Source organism: Crinia signifera, chromosome 1, assembly GCF_055691185.1.
Source record: "Crinia signifera chromosome 1, ASM5569118v1, whole genome shotgun sequence".
NCBI lineage: Eukaryota > Metazoa > Chordata > Amphibia > Anura > Myobatrachidae > Crinia > Crinia signifera.
In genome coordinates this window covers 201,279,515-201,301,628 of record NC_139217.1, presented here as the reverse complement: position 1 = coordinate 201,301,628, position 22,114 = coordinate 201,279,515, and the positions used below count along the sequence as shown (strand labels likewise).

Below are 22,114 nucleotides of genomic sequence, written 5' to 3'. Positions count from 1 at the left end.
ACAAGCTACTAGTGTTCCTCAAAGGGGGAGAGTCCCCGCTTTTGGAATATACCCTCAGAAATATTTTAAGTGAGACAGAACCTGAAATATATGACTGGGAAGAGCAATTAACAGGCTTGGATAGGGACCACTATTTTGAAGTCAGCCCCACTATTTTGAAGTCAGTCCGTTCCCAAGGGCCGATTTTTTAAATTCTTGTACCCTTGGAAAGAGTGGACCCTCAGCTTTCAGTCTAGGGTCCTTAGACTCCTGGGGGGGGGGGTTTCTGGGTACTCAGAAACCACCCTTTGCGTGCACTACTGTCCTCACAATTGCATTTACATAGTGCATTCATATTGTTTTTGAGGTTGAAAAAGACATTAGTCCATCAAGTTCAACCTATAACCAGGGCCAGACTGGGACCAGAAATCGGCCATGGCATTTTGAGCACACAGGCCCACCTGCAGCAGGGGAGACCCTTGCGCAGCAAAGCCGTGCAGAGAAAAGGGGGCGTGGACTCATGGAAAGGAGGCGTGGCATTGGAAAAAGGAGGCATTACATATTATGGAACACACCGTAATGCTAATTACAGAATATGACACAATCTGGACCCCATAGGCTGCTCCCCCTGTATAATAACAGGACACAACAGGCTGCTCCCCCTGTATAATGACAGGAAACCACAGGCTACACCACCTGTATAATAACAGGAAACCACAGGCTGCACCAATGCACAATAACAGAACACGACAGGCTGAACCCCATGCACAATAATGACACCACAGACTGCTCCCCCTGCACAATAACAACACCACAGGCTGCTCCTCCTGCACATTTACTAGACACCACAGGCTTCTCCCCCTGCACTATAACTGGACAACACCGGCTGCTCCCCCTGCACAATAACTGGACACCACAGGCTGCCCCCCCCCCCCTGCATAATAACAGGACTGAGGAGTCAGGACACCACAGGCTTCTCTCAGAGAAGTCCTCTGGGAGCAGCCTGTGTTGTCCTGACTCCTCAGTCCTGTTCTCCCCTTGTACATATGCTTTTTACCTGAAGCTGTGAAGCTGATTTTACCGCCGCCGGATGGACACCGAGGCTGCAGGCCAGCAGCACTAGCAGGGGGAAGTGATGTGGATCGGTACGCACACACAAGCTGGCCGCAGGAAGTAGGGTGCCGTGTGAGGATCAGCACAGGCAAGCTGCGCTGCTTACTGGCTTCTCATCTGGCCCCTCATCTCGCCCACAGCCCTGCCCTCTGTAGCGGCCTCCTGCACTGTCTAGACAGGTCCTCAGTGCAGGACGCCGGCGGCCATGTTCCCTAAGCCTTGGCCATATTCTTAAAGCTGCAGCCAGCGCCAATACTCATACAGTGGCCAGCGGGACTCAAATTCGGCCCACCTGGCCATCGCCCTTCTGGCATTTGCCAGAAGGGCCAGATGGCAAGTCCGGCCCTGCCTATAACTATAACTGATGATAACTGGATGAGGTTATATCATCTATTCATTATAAACCAGAGTCCCCGATGATCCAAAGTAGCTGTCCAATCTGAGTCTACATTAAACTATAAGATTATATCCCTGTCAAAAATTTGTCTAACCCATTTTTAAACGTATCAATTGACTCTGCTATAATAACCTACTCATAACAGCCTGGAAAGAAATCCTTCCTGCGCTGAGTGAGAAGCTTTCTCTCCTCTAACCTTTAGGGGTTACAGCGTGTCCTTACACATACTTTCCAACTCTGAATAAATCAGGAACAGGATGCCCTTATGCGATCCCGAAAAGGGGTGTGGCTTTAAGGTGCCCCATTTTACCAGTAGGAGGGCATAGCCAGCGCTCTTAGGGCTCCTGGTCATGTCCCCTGTCCCTCCGTCTCCTGTGAATAGGTGTCTAATCACTGCTGAAAGAGGGGGACTCCCACACCCCCACGTGCGCCGAGGGACACTGCTGGCGCCCGGAAATAGGGACAGTTGGGAGGTGTACCTTGCAGTATGCCACATTTGTATTTAGCTTTGGCCCAGGTGGAAGCTCATAAAGCTTCTCCAGCTTTGCATAACCCGCATTGGTAGGTATAAGGTAGCAGGCAATAAGGACTGGATGTGTGGTGCTGCACCCCAATAAATCAGCAGCAATGTATGTATGTTCTGTTGTCCCTCTTGTACCATGCTTGAAGCTGAACTGTATCCACAAAAAAGTCCTAGTATACGAGAGTATACATGGCCAATAAAGTGATTCTGATTCTGGTTCTGATAAGCCAGAAAGCTAAGGGCAGCACATCAGTAAATAAACTAAAGTGTTAATAAGTGTTAGTAAGTGTTAAGAAGACAGAGATATATGCAAAAGGTGATAGAAATATGTATTATGTCATTAAAATATTAAAGAAATAGTGTTAGTGATAAGATAATTAGTAGGAAAAAAAAGCCAAACCTATCCACGGCACTGCACCGCACCGCACCCCATGTTAACCTCAATCTGGGTCCTATAATTACCTAACTAAATTAGTTAGAGGGACCTCAGAATAAATCTGTGATTTATAAGTAGTGGTCCTTGTTTTGAAAAGGAAGAAGCAGGAAGCATAAATCGACACCTTGATGCGGGTTCTACAAACTAATTGAGCATTTCATTCTTTGCATTAGAAAACTTTGGTTCCTGAATCCGATAAATTAGTCAAATGACCACTGTGCTGTGCTCCTACTAGGATGAATTATTTGAGGGTAACATGATTTACTTGAACTTGAAACAATTCTTATTAGTCTGAACAGTAACATGGTCTTTAGTCAATAAACATCACAAGGAAATGTGGCACTGTTCTTAAGAGTGTGAAATTAGGTAGTGCTCACAGCCAATAGTCTAAATCCTTTAAAATGTGCAAAATTCAAATTACAGGTGTCTAACACCTGTAACAGAAGTGTCTCCCAAATAAAACAAGCCAGGGAGTTTTATGCCCTAGGGTCGAGGGTCATTCGCAAGAACGCATAAATATTCCCAGAAGTTTTCAACAAGCCAAATGGGTTCAGTATCCAACAATAACATTCAAAGGAGTCTGGAATCTGGTTTTATACACTCAGTTAGCTCAGACTTATTTAGGCAGTGGAAAATAAGATGGAGTTGTAACTTTTCTGGTATTAAGAGAAATGGTTGCAACCTGCACCATATCAAATTTTACTACACCATAAATTGTCATTAAACAACCCAAAGCTGTGATAATCTATAGCTCCATTGAAGCCGTGTTGTTATTTCAGTGATTAGAATTGATGTAATGTTATATAATGGCGTAACATTAGTAGAATAACAATTTGTTGAAGGAATTTCTGGCTAGTGTTATTATTTAGTTGCAAATTATTTTTTTCCTTGCTAAGGTCATATACTGAAATGGTAATGAAATACTGAGGTATGACTTACATGCCAACACTATAAAGTACTGCATACAGTCTAACACGCTGTAAATATAAGGTTTGGACATCCTGGGAACAAATGTTCTAGGCCATACTGCTGTTATGGGAGGTAGTTTTAATGAGTGAAGTTAGCACATGCAATGCTGTTGTAACAACAATGAGATAACGTGTTTACACTCGGTATTCTAACAATTAAACAATGATGTACAATTAACAATGGGGTGACATGTTTATACTGGGCACCGGTTCACAAAAATAGCATCTTGGAACTGGAAAGAGTTCAGAAACAGAAACAAAATTAATAATGAGAATGGAAGATTTTACTTAGAAGGAAAAGCTGTTCAAATTAGGTTTGTTTACACTGGGATAAAGGCGTCTGAGAAGGATAGGATACCCATATAGAAATGACAATGCTAATCGGTGAAATAGAATTATACATTATTATGGCATTTTGTGACAGAGTCTGAGGAAGATGTGCCTTAAGAATGTAAAGAAGCTGCTCCCTCCACTTTATGTAAGTCACAAGATACAGTCAGATAGAATGCGGGTCTGGGAAGACATCAGATTGAGAGGATCATTTTCCCCTTTTAAGGGAAAATTGCAAAGAGCTTTTTTTTTGTGGAATTGTTCTCTATCAAGACTACAGAGGGTCTAAGGATCTGTTAAACATTTAGCTGAAGGATTTATGCCTTTTTTAAACATCACTTTTTATGTTACAACATAGCATTTAAATAGTAATGTAACAATGGTATTACATATAGTGGGGCACTTTTTCCCATGCCATAAACCAGATCCTAAAAGTAGTCTCCAATATCTATCCCACATGTACTGTAGTTCCCCAGGCTTCACTTTTACTCACCTCTTTGTGTTAATAACAAAAATCATGTAAATTGTTTGTTTTTAATAATAGCATAAAATCAAAGAATTTGGTCAAACGATTAACTGTAAATTGGGTTATGATATATACAACAAGACACTCCAGTGCATTATGCAACAAACTATTTCCTTTAGTGCTACAAAGCTGTCTATAATTGCAGGAACACCCAACAGTTACTTCTCTATGATGCAGGAATCAATTATGAGATTTACTCCTCTCATACGAAAGCGCACATGTACCAGAAACTCCATTTGTGTAATCCATGTTTAGGAAACTGGCCACCCTGGAGACTAGCTTCAAATCAATACCGGATGTACATCACTTTTCTTCAGACATTAAATAGCACATTTTTAAAAACTAGAAAATCTCAGACAAGGGGGTCGATCCTATTCTGTGCAGATGATTCGCGAGTGCAAATTATCATTGCACTGGGTGCACTTTACGGCGGGCTGAATTCGCTTAAAAGTGCTCACACCTCCATAGGTGTGTGAGCAATTTTAAGCGTTATTCGGCCCAGCGAAGGATGCAGGATCGGCGTAATTAAGGTGTTATTTTCAGCATTTAAATGCATGAAATCAGCACCCAAATGGCACCTCACACCCTTCAGTCCTAATAGGATCAACCATTTAAAGGTGGGGGTATGGAAATTGGAATTGAATGCCCCCCCCCCCCCCCCCCTGTACATATCTATTCAGTTGTGGCCATTCTCAGGTGATTTTTCCACTGGTACAGTTTTAACTTTTTTGAGTGATTCACTGATCCACGTGTTTTCCGACTGTGAAGATTTTTTCTACAATCCCAAAAATGGTACTTTAATTGAATAGGTTGAATGTAAATTTGACTAGAAATCGCCAAAAAGTGAAGATTTTCCGCCTGTTAGAAATAATGAGCACTGCCTACTGACTCCTCTGGCCCCCTCCACATCTCACTAACTGCTTCTACAGTAACTCCAAGCCCTATTTCCCAAATCCATCCTTTCTAATAGTTTCTTTCTCCACCTGGGGACACAGACACTTTGGATAGGGCACCAGTGCCTGGGCTGATGGCGGCAGCAGTTTAAACTTGGTGCACACCAGCAACCAATTACAACTAGCTGCAGTGGGCCAGTCCAGGACCGGGAGTAGGTGAGTTGGTTAGGTCCGTAGACAAGGCACCGGGGTGGGAAGGAGCAAACAAAAGCTCCACCTGCCCACGGCCCCTGTCAGACGCTCCACGTCCCCCCACCCGCAGCGTCGGGGTGCAAAGGAATACGGTGCGCAACCGAACACCTGCGCTGTCGGCTGTACGGGAGAGAGTACACAAGGAGCGCCCAGACCTACCACCACTAACCCCCACCCCAGCGATGTCTGCCATCACCCCTCGCAGAGACGGTCCCCTCACCCTCTGCAGTCTCAAGCAACCATTGGCAGCCGGTCATAGCAGCGCAACATCTGGGCAGCCACAGGAACTCCACAAACCCGATCTGCTACCTCCTTGGGCCCTTACTTATCAGATAGACACCCAACCCCAAACCCCCCACCACCCCCTATACCCACAGAAGTTCAGACTCATAGGAGTTGGGCATGCTTGTATTATATTGTATTTGATAAGAATACCCGCATAATACTGTATCGCAATCTTATTGTAATATTTGTGAACGTATGTTTTCCTGCACCATTAATGTATGTAAAAAAACTTTTTTACCTAGTAAAAGTTTCTTTACAGTAACATTTGCCCATTCATTTATTCATCAACCTAGCAACCACGCCAACACAGTTTCAATTAGAAGGGGTAGAGCGCTGCACTTAACCCATTAAATACCTGCTCAACCACAAACTGGACCAGTCACCCGGAGAGTGAAGCAGCTAACCCCGCACAACGTGGGTCAGTACGCAGGGACCAAAGACAACTGAAAGTCTTCTGAGGATACCATCCCTGGTAGTATTAAATGCAAAAGTCGAATTTACCATATATTTGAAAAAGATACAGACATAAAACCAGAATAAAAGTACAAATTAAACTAATTTAAATGTTTAAATGTAAAAATCTAATCTCTTTCCTTTTACAAATCATACAGGGATTTTCTTTATCATGGTGGTCTAAAGGTTAATCTATCTATCTATCCAGCGATGCGGGTCGGCACTCTCCTCTTTCATGCAGCTGCCCCCGGTGCCACTCAGTAGATAGACAAACAGGTGGATAAAGAAGGCACTTCAGAGGGTCTTTGCAAAAAAATATAACTCTATTGTGCAATAAGATGCACCCTTATTGCACAATAGAGTTATATTTTTTGCAAAGACCCTCTTAAGTGCCTTCTTTATCCACCTGTTTATATATATATATTTATTTATATATATATATATATATATATATATATATATATATATGCTGAAAATACTTTCTATAATTTTCCCACTATTCATAAAGTGCAAAAATAAAAAAAATTGGACTTTCAGTGCTTTCCTGCTTGCCACAAACAGCCTTCTATATGCTCCTGCTATCAGTTTGCCACTTTTTTAGGTCCATTACGGTTTCCCCACTTATCACACACTTTTTCCAGGTTGTTTTATTTGCAGAAAGGTCGCACAACCTTACCAGTGGTACTGCAAACTGGCATTTCTTGTTGAACCTCATATTTCTCAGGTGTGTGCTTTCACTCAATGTATGCTAGTTTCATGAAACAAACCCTCACCAAGTACAGTAGTTGTAATATATGACCAAATCTACATACAGACATAAGCAGAATACTTTTGTTTACATACTGTATGTCCAATAGGCGCATTAGTACCTGTGTCGGCAATCCAAACTCCATTCAGACTACATCTTAACTGCCTAGTATTAATCAAAGACCTTTATACCTAACCTGATAAGACCACATTACTAATCTTGTGTTCGCATCAAATTCTTATGTTATATATACCGCTTTTCATAGTATAGTAACCTGGGATTATTCCTTGTTACAGTGCAGGGTTTTAAGTGGGGAAAACACACTAAAAATGCAGTGGAAATGGCTCTAGCAGGTGATTTTCTACACAGGTAAATACTACAACAAGCTGATTGGTCCTTCCAGGTCGCTGGCTGCTACTAATGATGATAAAAGTCCATTTTTAATGACATTGACATGTTTTAGGGACTTTCCAGGGCTCAGTGGAAACAGATGCAATTTGGGAAAAACCTAGGACTACAGCACAGTTGAAATAGGGTCTAATAGTGTGTACACACGGTACAATTTGCCTTCCGATGTTGACGATATAGTCAACATCGGATCGGAATCGGATGCAGATCGCAAGGGTTAAAACCCGATCCAATCCCGATGCGCGTTCACGTATCGCAAGGCAGAAAGTCTTGTCTGCCTTGACTATATAGTGCAGATCTGCACTATATAGTCAGACTTGTATGCAAATCGGATGTGCCTTGCGATCCGATCCTGATCTGATCGGATCGTGGATCGCATCTTAAGGCACATCTGACCGTGTGTACACACCATAAGCCAGGTATGACCCACCAAATTACCTGGTAAAAAATCCTGGGACAGACCCTGGGATTTTGGTGGGAAAATATGAATGCAGGTACATATTTGAAATTAAATGCCTGTACCTATCCTACAGTACCTGCAAGCATTAATTGTTTATATTTTAATTAATAATAAGTCATCCTCAATTACTAATTACTATGTACAGTAACTGTATATATCTTACACAAAATCCATACTTCACGGATCTTTTGTCTTATTTATACTAATGCATCTCCAGGGCCGCCAATAGGGGGGGGGTTGTGTGGGTACAGCTGTCCTGGACCTCGGCCTCTGGCAGGGCCTGGGCAGATCATTTTGCCCACCGCAACCCCCCGACTGCCTACGCTGCTCTGCGCTCAGTGCCCTGAATAAAGCATGTCCCGGAGCATAGGCTTATTCAACCCAGGATGCCGACGGCCAGTTAAAATGATGCACCCTCTTTGAGCCAATCAGAGCTTGTGTACTAGCAGCCAATCAGAGTGGCTGCCGGTATGCAAGCTCTGATTGGCTCACAGCCGGTGCTGCATTTTAATTGGCCACCGGCATACTGGGATGAATAAGCTTTTTGCAGCTCAGCAGAAGAGGAGATGGGGGAGCAGGGGCCAGGTTACGGTAAGTCAAGTGAGGAGGGGAGGCCCGGGGCCTGGACTGGAAATGAGTCCCGGGCGCCAAAATTCCTGATGTATATGCAATATGTTCCCTGTGTATATGCAATATGTTCAACTGTGAAACCACATAATAATAATAATATAAAACCTTTTTAACTGCCTGTAAATACCCAGTTTGTTGTATCATTGTTTCCAATTGTGAAGCAAAACGGTATCTGCTGCATTATATAAGAAACTCTTAATAATTAATTAATTAAATAATAATTAAAATAAAACATTTTGTATTAAGGTTAGGTGTACAGTGCCATAATGACACCATATGAATTTCCTAATTGTATAAGACACTTGTTCTCCTGCTCAGGTGCAACACATAACTGCTACATTGTTCCCAAGCATTAGTTGATGCCAGATAAAATATTTGTGTTTAGTCGTCAATGTAGTGTATCATTGGCCCCGTGTTTGCCTCCTGCCACCTCACTTCCTGCCCTTTGCAACCATCTGGAGGGCAGCAGAGAGGAACGCATGTTCTCTGAGCCCCCTCTGAGCAGCTCTGTCAATGTGTTTTGGATTTGAAGGCTTTTCCCGGCTAAGCTGAGCCATCTGTCCGAGCGCTGCCTCGGTCTCCCAGCAATGCAAACATGTGTGGCTCATTTATTGTGTGAACTGGCCTGAAAATCTTTTAAATCAACACACACATTATGCCAGCCAAAGCCTGCCATGATTTTATTACGCCTCCTTAACCCTTCATGTATTATATCACCTGATCCAGATAATACACCCCCCCCCCATTTAATCCAGCGAACACCTCACTATAACACCTTTTGTTTAAGTCATTCCTACCAATCAGCTTGCTTGTCCTCAATATACAATATGCTGTATTCCCTTTATGTACCCTTTAAAATTGGTTTCAGTTATGCCAACTGCTGCTATAAATAACAGCTTTTCTAACACCTCCTCCTGTTTCATGTCATTATTTAAGCTTTAACAGTCTAAGTACTTTGGGCTTATTTAAAAACCAGCAACTGTGAGGTAACCCGTAGCAATTAACAGACATTTACTCTCATAGTTTAACGAGTAGTAGATCAATTAAAGCTAAATCTCATAAATAAGTTCCAGAAAAAATATCAATTAATGTAGTCAGTAATAGCACTGTTCCACATAGTATTACAAGCAATTGCTGTTTTTTGCTAAAACCAGTATGCCGTAATCAGATGGATTAAACTGGCATAGATAAAATGCCATTGCTTCTAATTCCTACTAATAAGCTAAGGCTTATTAGTAAAAACTAAGTGAGTCAGAGAAAACATTAATACAGTAACTCTATTGAATAACGTAATGCCTGCAATAGACGTGTAGTGGGTTAAACATCCCTGTCTGTGTAACAACCTTGGAAGCATGTGACTCGGGGAGCCAATAGGGTAATAGGTTAGGCTGTGTTGGCTGTGAGATCACTGGCAGGAAGGGGAGGAGGCTTCCTCTTCTTACTGCAAAATTCCCCGCCCCCCCCCCTCCCCTTTGCTTGTTTGAAGGTGGTGGGTTTCATCTCATTAGCTGATAGGTGGGAAAGAACAGCAGGTTTAATCAAATTAGCTCACATTATGTGTTGATGTTACGTACATGGCTTGTTTTCGGTGCACTCACCTCTTATTGACTTAGGCCTTCGCTGGATCACCCGTTCGGGGACAGCGACCCCACACTGGGTGGGTAGTCGATGCAGTTGGGTGGAGTTGGATACCGCTTGTTTGAGTTAGGCCAGTTACGTTTGTAGTTGGGGTGGAGTTTTAGTTAGTAGCCGTTCTTTTTTGGCCACCATTAGTTAATTAATTTAAATAATCAATCTAGTTTAAAAGTTTTGATAAATAAATCAGTTAACAATTTCTGCCAAACCTATATCTCCAAGTCGTTATTTCAGGTTTAGTTATATAACCTAGGAATGTTTAAGGTTTTACATGCTAGAGGAACACATAAGATGTTGGGATGTTTATTCAAATTAGCAGCAACACTGGAGTAAGTAAAGTGGAGTCATATATAAAAAAGGAAGAATAGTTTATCTTACATTGAAAAGATCAGTAGTAGGTGTTACAGCTATTTTGTGAGATATCTAGTCATTACCCCAACAAAGTGAATCTGTGTTTGCTTACAAAATTAGCTAAAAACATTGTAAATGAACCGAAACAATAAGGGGTTATGTACTTAGCCACAAAGGGCCAGATGCACTAAGCTTGAAAAGTGATAAAATGGAGAGTGATAAACCACCAGCCAATCAGCTCATAACTGCCATGTCACAGGCTGTGTTTGAAAAATGACAGGTAGGAGCTGATTGGCTGGTGGTTTATCCCTCTCCATTTTATCACTTTTCAAGGCTTAGTACATCTCGCCCAGAGAGATAGAGTACCAACCAACCAGCTCCTCTCATTTTTGAAACACAGCCTGTAACATGGCATTTAGGAGCTGATTGGCTGGTGGTTTATCACTCTCCATTTTATCACTTTTCAAGCTTAGTGCATCTGGCCCATCTGCATTCTGAATGGCTGGTACTTTACCTATATCCACTTAATCTTTCTTAGGGCCAGATGTATCAAGCTTCAAAAAGTGATAAAGTGGATACCTATTATTTTTCAAACCCAGCCTGTGACATGGCAGGTAGGAGCTGATTTGCTGGCTGTTTATCACTCTCCATGTTCTCACTTTTTGAAGCTTGATACAACTGGCCCTTAATGCCTAGTACATAGACCCCCAAAGTGCCAACCAACCAGTTCCTAAGCCCTGGTTAGGTGTGAAAGCACCAAACCTTATAACCAAGGTCGAGCAACCTGGCAATTCGACCTGGGTTGTAAGAAGGGTTAAACCGGGGTCACCCTCTATATAATGGGCGATCTGGGTTTAATGCGAATGCACCACATCTGGTTCCAACTTGTGTTCGCGATCTGAAAGGGGTATAACTGCATGTAACATGGTCATTAGAAGCTGATTGGCTGGTACTTTCTCTCTGTCCATTTTCTCTCTCTCCATTGCTTAGTAAATAGACCCCAAAGTCTTTAAAAACAGTATAAACAGTAAAGCAGCATAGCATCACAATTTCTAAGTGTTTTTCTAAGACACGCAAGCTTTCTTATTGTATCCCCTGTAGCTCCTCTTTTAGAACTTCCCTGCGAAATAACAAAAGAATGCACTAGATCTTTTGACAAGGAATGCATTATTACAGGTTACCCACAGGGGGTATTATATGGCCCAGTAAATATTATGTTCCATTGTTTGGCTTTACTTGCAGTCTGGTGAATATTTGCTAAAAATAAGCAGCAATGATTCCAGATTCCCTTGGCTGTTGGTTATCTCTATCCTTTCCACTGTGCATCGCGATAAACTCTCATGATTTCCTATCTATAACCAATTAGTTGCCTGTTGAGTTTTGAAATCTCCCCAGCAAGAAATGACCTGGACCACAGCTTTTATTTCACCAGCCTCCCAACAGATAGCTTGTTTAAAAACCTTACACTGACTGCTCTCCACATGAAATAAATTGTTCCCAATATACAGTGTATAGCATAAAGGCTTCTTTCAAACACAATCAGTACAACTGCTTTTGTAATCCACTAGGCATAAGTTGCTACTGATATAATGTTACTCTGTAAACAAGAGCAATAGAGGTAGTTTAAACTTGCACTTCTACATTTACTTTTTGTTAGGATAACATCTGAGGAGGAAAATACACTGTGGTCTGGACAGCTGACAACAACAACATCAAAAGCTAATTTTTTATACCAAAACAGCGAGGTCTGTGTAATTACTAAATGCGTTGTGTAAAGAGACTGAGCAGATGGAAAACACTGTCTTCTTTTTAGCAGAACCTTAACAAATGACCGAGAAAATGTAATTCTACTGGGTAAAGGCCAATTAACAATTCCACCATGTGCAGGAATAACATGATCTGATGACACCATGATTAATGTTTAAAAAAAAATCCAAGAATCAATGGTAAGAATGTTGCAAATTGTTTTCATAGTGGAGCCACTTGACTCATCAGAACAGAAATCATAGTGGAGATATAGCAAACCTTGGACAGTCATAAAGGGGAGAAGTTGCCCAAAGAAACCAATTAGATTCTATCGGAGGCAGGCAAAACAAAATCCCTGATAAGCGCTGGCATCCAGGAGAGTTGGAGAGCCCCGTCTGCAATAATTAGCTTCAGTAAATTACCATGGCTAATAGAGGCCTAAGAGTAATGTACATTGCCTATATTCACCATATGACAAAGACGACTCCAACATGTAATCATACAGTTGGCAGACACAGTAGAGAAGGGATAACCAGCACTGAGGTGAAACTTGCTTGTGAGCTGGAGATCAGGAAGCAGGTGGTATAATCAGTGGACTAATGGAACCACACTTACTTTCAAATCCTATCTTGTGTTCACAAAGCAGTTTCTTTGATAGGTAAGCCGGACACTATTCCCATTAGGGCCAACACTTACTTCAAATTTTTGTCCCGAGTGCCCGAGTGCCCTGAAAGGTATCTTGGTACTTATATATTATCACGGCGCCCACCAAGCTATTTGCTTAGTGGGTTATTCTGTGTAAGGAAATTGCATTGCATCGCATGTAAGTGCCATGCGATGCAATCCGATTTTCCTATGTAATGTATTCAGTGCTCTTTTATTTATATTGTACAGGGTGTACAATGCCATTATGTATACAATAATGACATACAATGAGGTTTTAGGCACCCCCCCCCCACTATCCAAGCCACCCCGAAGCATGGCGAGTGCAGCAAAACATGTCCTATGACCTTTTCATACCCCTAATATCCACGTCGGCGTGGAGCTGATTTTATATAGTGCGGAGAGTGCAGCGAGCCACCAAGCCTGAAGCGTGGCGAGCGAAGCGTGGCGAGCGAAGCATGGCGAGCGAAGCGAGCCCCTCGAGGGGACGCGGAATACATGTAAAGTAAGCCGCGTCCCCTCGCTGGGCTCGCTGCGCTCGCCACGCTTCGGGCTCAGTGGCTCGATGCGCTCGCCACAGTATATAAAACCAACTCCATGTCAATGTGGATAGTAGGGGTATGAAAAGGTCGGAGGACGTGTCCATCCTCCCCTCGCGGGGCTCGCTGGGCTTGCAACACTTCGGGGTGGCGTGGATAGTGTGTGTGTGTGTGTGGGGGGGGGGGTACCCCCAATGAGGTAAAACCTCATTGTATGTCATTATTGTTTATCTAATGGCATTGTACAATATATATAAAAGAGCACTGAATACATTACCTAGGAAAATCGGATCGCATCGCACGGGCGTTACAATGGCCCATGCAATGCGATGCGATGCGATTTTCCTACAGTGCCGTACGTAACAAACTTGGGCGCCGTGATAATACACAAGTACCAGTATCTTTAGTACTCTACCTCCCCAGTCGTCTCTACAAGTAGATAGATAGAACTTACTTTAACTTTCTATCACGCGTTCCCGTAGCAGGTTCTTTAGTTTCCGACATCAAGGGTAAAAAAAGGGGTTTATTAAAAATGTCCACATAACATAAAACAGGAACAAAAAGTAAGCGGTGCACAATGTTCAGTCTGATGAGGAGGTGTTATATCCCCATCCTCAGCGCTGCCGACACTCCGGATGGCGAACTCACAGACTGGAAGTGGCACCAAAATGGACACGCTGGTTTGAAATATGCCAGCAGTCGCAGCACTGACATCAACATGTTTTGGATCGCTCCTTTGTCAAGATGTACATTGCTCGCAACTGTCATCTTCCTGGGAGAACCAGAGACGGTACTTTTTGCACTGGTGCAATCCTTTTTCAGCTGCTTGCTATGTAGCTGTTGTAGATATCAGCTACTGATGATATGTGTAGAATAGAGCTGCTTCTAGCATTAATGGCTAATATCTGCAGGTGGCCATAGCCTTTTTAAAATAGCAAAATAACTAATTCTGATGAAAACAGACCTTTTACCATAGGCAGGACTTATCAGGGTTTAATTAAAAGACATCTAAGCCATTGAATCAATCTTACAATGGACATTTTTTGATGAAACATACGGCACATGACATATTGGTTCACCCCCTTACACCATAGTTGCCGACACTCCTGCATTCTGTAGGAAACTCCCTGAAATAGCAGCGATCTCCCTCTCTCCCTGATTAGTCCTGTACTCTCCCTCATTTCACCTAGCCCACATTATGTAGCTGTTACATTTTTGGGATAGAAAGGAATGAGAGATAGATATATATACATTGGGCGGTATTCAATGTGAATACCAGCGACGTGCAGCGAATCCTGTTTAGGATTCGCTGCACATTCGCCACTGCCCGCCACGTTCCGGAGCCTCGACAGCTCCGGTATTCAACGAGTCAGGGGCTCACTGCCCCTGACTGGCGAATTTGTGCTCCTGCGGCGATGCCGCAGGGAGCCTTAGGACGGTGGCAGGCAGGGAGATGGAAGTCTCTCTGCCTGCCCCAGAGCGTATGTGGGGGGGAGGTGGGCTCCCCGGGTGCCAGGCAGCACAGGCTGCCCCCCGGGGGTGCCAGCAGGGGACTGGGTATATTCACTACACCCGATAACGATCGGGTGCAGTGAATATATGAATATCTAATGAGCGGCTCGGCTCCGGCGCCCCCTGCTGGCTGCTGTGTAAAAAAAAAAAAAAATTTTTAATTAAATATATATTCATGTGCTTACAGCACATGAATAAAAATAGCATGCCCCTTCTCAGAATAAAATTCCTGATTTTTTTACACCAAATGTAAAAAAACAAAACACTTTATTTTAAAAGTTCACATTCCACTTCACCATAAAAAGATAGCGATTGCTACTCGGTGAATCATGGCGAAAAAAACCTTGAAATGTATTCGCCATCTGGTCATTGAATAGGGTGATTCACCGTTTTTGTCAAAAATTCGCCAAACAGCACAAATTCGCCATAAAAACATGGCTCATTGAATACCGCCCATTGAATCACCAGCGCCATTTCCCATCATTGGTGATAAAACACAATGGGCCAGATGCACGAAGCTTCAAAAGTGTTAAAGTGGAGAGTGACCAGCCAATCAGCTCCATGTCACAGACTAAGATTGAAAAATGTCAGGCAGGAGCTGATTGGTTGTTTATCACTCTCCATTTTATTACTTTTGAAGCTTAGTTCTTCTGGCCCAATGATCCCTATGGCTACAGGCACTTCTTGTGGCCATTTATAAGGAACCACTTATAAAACAAATAGATGAGCAATCCCTGACACGTATCAGTGACTTTTCTTTAGCAAGTATAGTAGCTCGTACTAACTGCTTTGTGTCTCATTTACATTTGGATCTGTCTTTTAATAGATTCCTCTCAGATATAGCAGTGCACAGCCACGTTTCTAGGTGCCACATTCACAATCCCTTTTCACAATCTCTCCATATATGGAACTAGACACGCCCTTTGGGTGGAGCATGACTCGCCCCCTCAATGGGGCTTTGTACAAAATTCTACTACCAACTATAATCTCCGTGATATAAGTTTTCAAAAGTAGGCAAGTATGTGCTTACAACATCCTACACTTAAAAATTCAGCCTTTCCACCTTGTCGGTACTCTCTGGGGCTGAAACTTTACATTGCTTCTACAGTATAATGTACTGTAAGTACTTCATGCAAACAGATGATGGCAAAGGTGTCATTTGAGTTGGGAAATGTAACATTATCACCCAAGAACAACTGACTTTTCAATATGATTACACTGTAGGTTTCATTGCCTTATTTGTGATTCACAGTACTTCAGCTTAAAGCAATATCAAATAGAAAAGTAATAAATCATTCCATAAATGTAAATTTGAGCCAAATCTGTGTGGAAAGCCTGGCTCTGGATATATTGTAATCGCCACCTGTAAACTCTGTTACTATTTTTGTACATCCACTGTGTATAACAAACTTGTCCTGTCTGGCAGACTTCCAAAATTAAAAGATTCGACGAGAGACAGCGGCAAAAGAGTTTCAACTTTCATTCCTTTAAACTCCCTGTATAAATACATTTCTATAAACCTATGTTGAATATAGTGTGAGCTGATCAACGACACGCACTGGGTGGTCAGCAGAAAAATAATTACTGAAAATCACATCCAATTATCTTATAGTTCTCTAAGCTATCCTAATTCCCTGATTAATGTTCTGAATAAGAAATAAGTAAAACAATTTCTAACTCGGCTCATACCCTCTCTTTTCCTGGAGGTCTATGTTTCTACGCTTTGTAATGTTCTCACTGCAATCAGGTTTAGAAAGAACTTGCATTTTATATAATGAAAAATATATGCTTCCATAATAGAATATCAGGGCAGCCACAGACTGCCTTTCTATGTAACACAGATAGATATCAACATTGCCTTCAGATACAGTTCATGCATTCTTCTTCACCAAGACAGGTATGTTTTATACCCCACAATTACAGTGTCTCCTGACCAACATTAGTTGGCATCATCTGATAAATAAACTCGCTTGGGAAGAATCAGGCACTTATTTTACATGTGATGACTGTTAATATGTACTGTAATGATGTTCCCTTAGTATGTGCCCCAGGTTTACACAAGTTGAATCGTAACATAACCTCTACAAGCGGGGTGCCGGATGATAGCCCAACAGTAGGGATCCCGACGGTCAGTATACCGACATGAGAATTTCAAATGGCAAACAGTCGGGATCCTGACTGACAGGGGCTGTTCTGCCTCAGGGGGGTCCATGACACCCATAAACAGAGAATAGAACCTGTGGTGAGCGCAGCGAGCAACTGAGCCGGCAGTACGGTGAGCACAGTGAGCCCACAAGGTGTTTCTTTGCGCTCGCCCCCGTGTTGGAGTACCAGCGGTCAGGATTCCGATGTTAGTATACTGACCACCGGAGTCCTAACTGTTGGGTTGTCGCACGACCTATCTGCTTGTTCACATCACTTCAGGTGTCGCTGCATCACTACAGGTGTTTTTCTACTTGAATAAAAGGGCTCAAAACTCAATACTGCTGCTTCAACTTTTTGTGGCTTGCAGGGTAACTGGATCAGCACCTGAAGCAACCTTAGCATATTTTGGGCAGAGCTCTACTTCTCTGACCAGACGACCCAGCCCCAGTATAGGACATGGGGCCGGCACATTGCGCATTGCCACTTTGTTATGGGGCTGGACCACAATATATTGTGATCTCCGGAGTGCAGATTATCAGAACAGATCCAGAGTGTTCTATCTTTCCAAAGTAGCGTGACCTACAGACTGCTGACTATGTTGTAACATGGTTTGGGCGAGTGGTGCACCGCACTGAGGGCAGAGGCTCTGTGGGTGTCCAGTCTCATTGTCTTCACTTCTAGGTTGCAGGGTGCATGGAATGGTACCCTGCAGTGCCCCAGGCTCCAGAGAGAGTTATAGCTTATGGGTGCTGGCAACCTGTCCCTTGTGTGTGACGTCACACGTTAAGTGTTCTGGCCAACACAGGGCACCAGGAGCGCTTGTTACATCGATGATGCCTAGGTTACATATTATGAAGACATTCCCAGAGTATGATTCTTTTCTATTGTAATGTAACCCAGAGATTGAAGATTATCAGGAAATGTCCAGAATATTATGCCATTATATCTAAAGTAATATGACCGCTAGTTTACAGAAAATTACTTCATAACAAAAAAATATCAGGGCACAGGCAGAGTGTGCTGACTTTCTATCTATTGTGTGTAGCATTCTGACTCCTTGCTATCTAGACAGGGGCTGAGTGTGCTGGTTTTCCATTGTGCATGCCCTACAGACTACAGATTATCAAGGCAGATGCAATGTGTGTTGGTTTGTCTATCTACAGCAGTGTGATGCAGCTATTTACAGTAGCTGGACATTGTCAGATTCACACAAGTCTTATATTCCATTGAAGGATGGTGTGATCTGGCGGCTGCACATTATCAGCAATAGTTACAGTGCCTCATTGGTGTTAAGTGACTTGACTATAAGTTATATTATACAGCATTGGAGCTTTTATTTGTGTCATATTAAGAGGCCTATGTATTAACATTGTTAATACATTTATTAATTTAACAATGCTGCTGCAATGTATTTTTCACAACAGTTTTTTTATACAACAGTATCCCAGCTATGTTGTAACTATAATTACTGACAGCAGCAACAGTAGTAGTGATAATAACTACTGTCCCTGCAAGATGCATCTGTCACATTTGTGAAAGACTCCTCCTGAGAAACTGACAACACGCACATGCACACGGGATGCGATTTTAGTGCCAGATGGAGGCTGCAAATCCCTCTCCTGCTAGAATGCCTCCATAGGTATAAAGCAGTATACTACAACTAAGGATAGCATAAACCGAAGGAACCAAACTCTACAAAGTCAGGCTAAAGTCCCAATTTGACATTTATGGGGACTGCAGTCTGCAGCAGTCCCCAGTCTGCAGCTATTGCCTTTTCTGTGAAATTTTCTGCATTAAGGTATTAGTACATAGTACTGTAGTGGAAATAAATAAAAAAATATTTGGAACCTGATGTTTCTGTAAAATGTTATGAAAATGGTATTTGAGAATACCCACTATACTGAGATAGATGCTGTAAAATCTTGTTTCTAACACAATACTACAGTGTACTGTACTTGAAATGGTACAATTGCATGCTATGAACAATCAGCTGTCTGTGGTGATTTTAACACAGGCAAATATCTAGAAACTAAATGTAAGCTTGCCAAAACTAGGATTTATTGCTAAACATCTTGCAGTGAGTAACTAATTACATTTTTTATATGTATACATCAATACCACAGTGTGTAGTCAGACTGTATGAATTAATTAAAGCAGATTTTTTCTGTTTTGCTTTGTTCTAAATTAGCAAATGGGCATTAGGCATATTGGAATGTACTTATGTACATTGGGTTTGCGTTGAGTTAAACTAATCTATATTCCAGTGCCTTTGGAGCCAAAAAAAAATCCATGCAGGGGTATGGAATTGACATCTACTGTCTTTTCATCTGGAAGTATTTTAACTCTTTTCTTAACACAGTGTGTAGCATGAAGAAACACAGAGCTACTGTGTAAGGTGTTACATATGCAATATTTTGAATTCAGTCACTTAACAACATAGATGCTCTGGTTATGCTGGAATCTGTGGGACTGTGGTGCTACACAGATTTTTGTGATACTTTCAACTTTCTACTGACCACAGATGAATGCATCACTGCGATGACAATATATCTTTCACTTTCAGCAGCAGTCAACATTTCTCATTTTAAATTTTGAGGTAATACAGTAGCTATTCAATTGTTTTTTTATAATTTGCCATACTTTTATTTCACTGTATGTATCACTACATATTTTGGTGCTTTATAATCCACATGCAATATCTTTAATCTAATTATTGTCATTTACTACAAACAAATATTTTTTTTCAATCGCAAATAGAACTATAGAATTACAAAAATGTAAAGCATTTTGGTAGAATATGCTGTGTATGTATGTAATATAAGACTTTACAGAAATCAGTTATGGTACATAAAGGTACACAATATACAGTAACAATAAAGTGTGTAAGTGTGTGTGTGTGTGTGTGTGTGTGTATGTGTGTGTGCGGGCACAGTTCCAGGATCAGGTGTAACAAGTATGGTGTGTCTGCAATTTAAAATATAAGATTATCTCCTCAAAATTAAATTTATGATGTAGGTACGGGTTCATTGAGAACTTATATTTGTACGATGATAAGAATGGTAATTTTCCAAGAAGCTCCATAGACAGATTACTGTAAAGAATGACAGGTTCTAATTGACAGAATCTTTTTCAGTGTTGTCTTAAGTTGTAACTAAGATTGGATAAGACATTTATCCCTAAGGTATCCTGTATACCCACATGCAGCTGACAGAATCCTTATACCAGTCTTGTGTACAGAACAGCAGCATTTCATCTTTAGAAACCAATGAATGATAATGCTCTAGAGCTAATTTAACAATTAAATTCAATAAAGAATTTTGCATATGAGCAGAACTTTTAAAACAGGGTACTTGATTGCAAATTTGCCAGGAAAGACAATGCGAAAATGATGGACTTCAGAAAATCACTTGCATTTACTCTCAATTAACTTACCTTTAGCCCGGACCATCCAGACTGTTAGTAAATATTGGGGTCTCCTGTCCTTATATCAAATCCACTGTTGCAAGCACAAAGCCATAAAGATGGATTGACCTTGGATATGTCTGTATCTTCCATTGGGACAGTCAAGTCAGCTATTGCAAAGGTCACTTGGACACCTCTAGAAAGGCTGTAACATCTGTAAGGAACTGCCCAGCATCACGACAGCCACTTACTGCCCATCATGTCCCCTACTTGTCACATATAAAGCAGGATTCCACACAAGCTGGATTATCTCAAGTCAAACGCTACTCAGTAATTCTTTTATACAATATAGAAAAAAAACCTTGTTTAGTCTTCTTGTAATTCCTTGTAAATCCAACGAGTAGGTTTGTTGTAGATTTTCCCATCCAAGAGCTGTCAGAAGTTATTGCTGCTTCATTATATAAGTGCAGCTGATTAACATACGTGTCTCTGGAGGCATGTCATGTGTCTAACACATTAAGAAACACTCACTTCTTCCACTTAGCCTGATCTATCCTTTTCATTATATGGGGCTCCTCAGAAATACCCCAAATACTATGTTCTGTCACTAATACAAATATTTTGCAATAAGCTTCTGATAATTTCTTCTTATTTTCTTCTTCTGCAGAATTTGTTTTATTGGTGTGTGAATAAGAAACCTTCTTAGGATTGTCGGATTCCCATGCTGTTGGATTAATTATTTTTAGCAGTAGTCTAATGTTTAATCTTCCTCCTTCTCTCAGCCACCCAGAACCTTGCTCGAAGGAGAAAAGGAGTTTCTCTTGTAGGAAGGGCTGGAGGTGGGAGGGTGAATGTGTGTGTGTGTGTGTGTGTGTGTGTGTGTGTGTATATACATATATATATATATATATATGTGTGTGTGTCTATGTTTGCGTAAGGTTCTGACTTTTTTAACTAACTTTAATCTTTCTGTTCTCACTAACTCCTCCTGCTGGCCAATATCAGGTTACAGAAAATATGACATTTTAACCCCCGAGCCACTGACTTAACCTGTGACATACTGTGCAGCCTTGCACGTGACATTTAGGTTAAAAAACCAATGGGAGTTCACTTAAAAGGTCTATGCAGGATGAAAGTGCAATAAGACATTGACAGGCTTAATGGATCGTAGAATTGTCTCATTATAGCTAATTGCAGTCTTCATGCATCAGTAACATGATAGATTGTTGGCGAAATATATGCTTGAAAGTATTGCATATTGATACTTGCAGCACAGCCAACTGATTTATTGTTATACAGAGATATTCACTGGTAACAGAATTCATTTGATCATTTTAGTATAAAGTCAAATAAAATATATTAGTAGCATGCTGTTCTGTCTTATTCAGTCCAGAATACTGTATGTTGTATCATATGTGTGTGTATATATATATATATATATATATATATATATATATATATATATATATATATGTACAGTATATGATTATATGTTTTATCAGTTAATGAGCTATTATATCTATTTTTTCAATAAAACAGTACCATATAATATGTAAAATAGGAATATCTAAACATGTTAAATAAAAAAAAAATGCAAAAGTGCAATATGTCACAATGCCATATACTGTAAGATATCTGTATTCATTGCTATGCTACCTAATGGGCAATTATTAGATGGCCTGGGTAGCATCCTCATTCACCCACAGCCCGCAGCTTAGTG

The 22,114-nt window shown here is 41.4% G+C and overlaps 1 protein-coding gene across 1 annotated transcript in view; it reads right to left on the bottom strand.

The window, feature by feature from the left end:
• LOC146027058 (neurturin-like) overlaps positions 1 to 21,186 on the bottom strand; it is a 128,327-nt gene extending 107,141 nt beyond the window's left edge. The window contains exon 1 of the mRNA XM_083158064.1: positions 20,425 to 21,186. The gene's annotated coding sequence lies outside the window, so the exon portion shown is untranslated. The remainder of the gene's footprint in view (positions 1 to 20,424) is intronic.
• Positions 21,187 to 22,114: the final 928 nt, after the last annotated feature.